The 2,491-nt window shown below is 33.7% G+C and overlaps 1 non-coding gene across 1 annotated transcript; it reads right to left on the bottom strand.

The window, feature by feature from the left end:
• Nucleotides 1–469: 469 nt before the first annotated feature.
• On the bottom strand, nt 470–607 carry LOC132487316 (U4 spliceosomal RNA). Its single transcript, XR_009531600.1, has one exon. It is a non-coding gene; the product is annotated as a U4 spliceosomal RNA (small nuclear RNA).
• Nucleotides 608–2,491: the final 1,884 nt, after the last annotated feature.

The raw sequence follows: 2,491 nt of genomic DNA, 5'->3' as shown, positions 1-2,491 counted from the left end.
AAGTCAGATGTATTGTGGCTTCAAATCTTGGCTTTGCTTTGAGACGGTGACCTGCCTGTGCCTCAGATTTCCCTTGGACAGAAAGGGAAAAATCATAGTATACCTTGTAGAGTAAATAAGAATGCTTGAAACCATACAGCACAGTGAGTCACATGATGAGCACTGAAATCACAGCCAATATTATTTTGACACCAAGGCTAGGGCTCTCTTGATCCCTGAAAGGCTGAGGAACACCTCAGTTGTGGGAGAAGAGTTACCTCCATCAGACCTGTGGAGCCTTGGAGTTCTGCTCGCCATGCCTCTCTGACTGGGAACAGTGACATTAAACGAACAACACAAAAATGGTACCATGCTTAAAGAAACCAAGATTTAAACTGAAAAATAACAATTTATAGGAGTACGTCAGGGAATAAAAATAGCCTTCACAATTCCCTTTCCAAGTTTACAATTATTTCTCCTTAGCACCAGTAAATTTTTTTTTTTTTTTTTTGCCAATGCCGACTATATTTCAAGTCGTCATGGCGGGGTATTGGGAAAAGTTTTCAATTAGCAATAATCGCACCTCGGATAAACCTCATTGGCTACGATACTGCCACTGCGCAAAGCTAGCACCATTAAAATTTGACTGTGGCGAAATGAAACAAAAATTCCCTAAATAAAAGGCAGAAATAGGTTTTTCTTTATCACCTCTCCTGGCTCTTCAAGTCATTTTTTCAACGGTTATTAAAGGGCTTCTGTGTGCAGGCTATTTTTCCTTGTCTCATGTTTTCTTAATTTCTTATTTATGGCATACACAAAAAAACCCCATCATGTTTCTGGGCAAAAACGGTCAAGGATTGTCCTACAAAAATGTTGAACACTATCAAAAGTCGTTGTACTTTTCTCCTATTTTAAGTGTGCAAATTTTCTTTGGATTCTGATTCACGTAGGCCACAAAGAAAGAAAAACAAGTGAAACTCTCTACGGTAACCAGTTCTTCCACCCTGTCTATGAAGCATCAAGCTACAGCCAGTGATGATCATGGAAACCTCAAAATGAATAAAAAGGCAATCCTCCTGGTTTGTAAAACAGGAGAGACAAAATACACTGTGAACTGTTTTTACAATGTTCAAAGTTTTCCGAACATGTCTGATCATACCAGTTGGGTTCTTTGTTTTTTGTTTTTATTGTTTTCCTAGATACAGCCATTTCTGAGAAATTAATAGGTGCCTACAACTCATAGATAGCTTTCCAAAAACACTAGGAGCTAAGCACAAAAGCTAGTCATAAACATAGAGTCTTTACATAAATAAGTCTTCACTTCTACACAGATTTGAATCATTTACTTCAATCTTTAAAGACTTTTGTCCAGCTTTATCTACTTTATCAATAATAGTCACTGAAAAATGTAAAACTAAGAGTGGATGAAACTTCTTTGACATACTTGGGGCCTCAGGAGACCACACAGCACCATTCTATTGCAATGATTCCAAATAATTTTCACATGAATGGCTAAAGTGCAGAAATGTATAATTTATTAAGATTTAAATAAATCTTAATAAATAAATAAATAAATAAATAAATAAATACATCTTTAAAGTTTTTGGTAGAAATTTTTCAAAAGATAAAAAAAAAAATTCTAAGAAATTAAGTTCTATGTATAAAATTGTTCCCCATCTTTGATATTTCAAAGCAAAATATGTTGATAATGCTTTAAAAAGAGCATGTATGCTTTTTTAGCATTTGACAACAGTGAGATTTTTTTTTAATGACATAATCCAAAATTTGGGGGGAAACACCTTTCTAAAAACTTGTACTGTTACCAGCAGAATGTTATATCATTCTCTTTTGTCTCAGCAATTTCCCTGATACAGTTCCCATACTGGAAATATTCCCAATGGCTGCTAAATTTGTCAAGAATAAAAAACTTTTTCTGTTGAATCTATTAGAACATGCCTACTTTCCTCATGGGCTGTCAAAGAATAAAAAGCCCCCTTTCTCCCAAGGGTGCTAACATCTTTTCCTTTTTGCAGATGACAATTATTATCATATCATTAGTAGTCAATAAACATCTCAGTTGCCAAAATAGCTAAAATTAGAAATCCACAAGGATTCAGAATGACATTACTAAAATAAGAAATCTGAACATGTAAAAAAATCAAGTAACTCTATAAACAGCAGAACAATGACATGAACATCAGTTTTATTCACTGAGAATATATTCTTTAAAAAAAATCTATGGCATAAATATAACTGTGAACAAACACTGCTTTTCTCAGCACTTTCTGCCTAGAAAATTCAGTATACTATATGAAAACATCATTAAATTAAAGCATGTAAACTTATTTATGTACAACATGATTTTTTTAACGCCAAGGTTAAAAGAAAGAAGTCACCAGAAATATTGAAAAACACAAGGAAGCAAGGCAGAAATACTGCAAGATTATCATAATTCTGTTTGCCACAGGAAAAATATTTAAGATAAAATTGAACATAAAATAAACATAGGTTA

This window comes from Mesoplodon densirostris, chromosome 3 (genome assembly GCF_025265405.1).
Source record: "Mesoplodon densirostris isolate mMesDen1 chromosome 3, mMesDen1 primary haplotype, whole genome shotgun sequence".
Taxonomy (NCBI): domain Eukaryota; kingdom Metazoa; phylum Chordata; class Mammalia; order Artiodactyla; family Ziphiidae; genus Mesoplodon; species Mesoplodon densirostris.
Note: the sequence above shows the minus strand (reverse complement) of the source record. Positions and strands in the feature narration are given on the sequence as shown.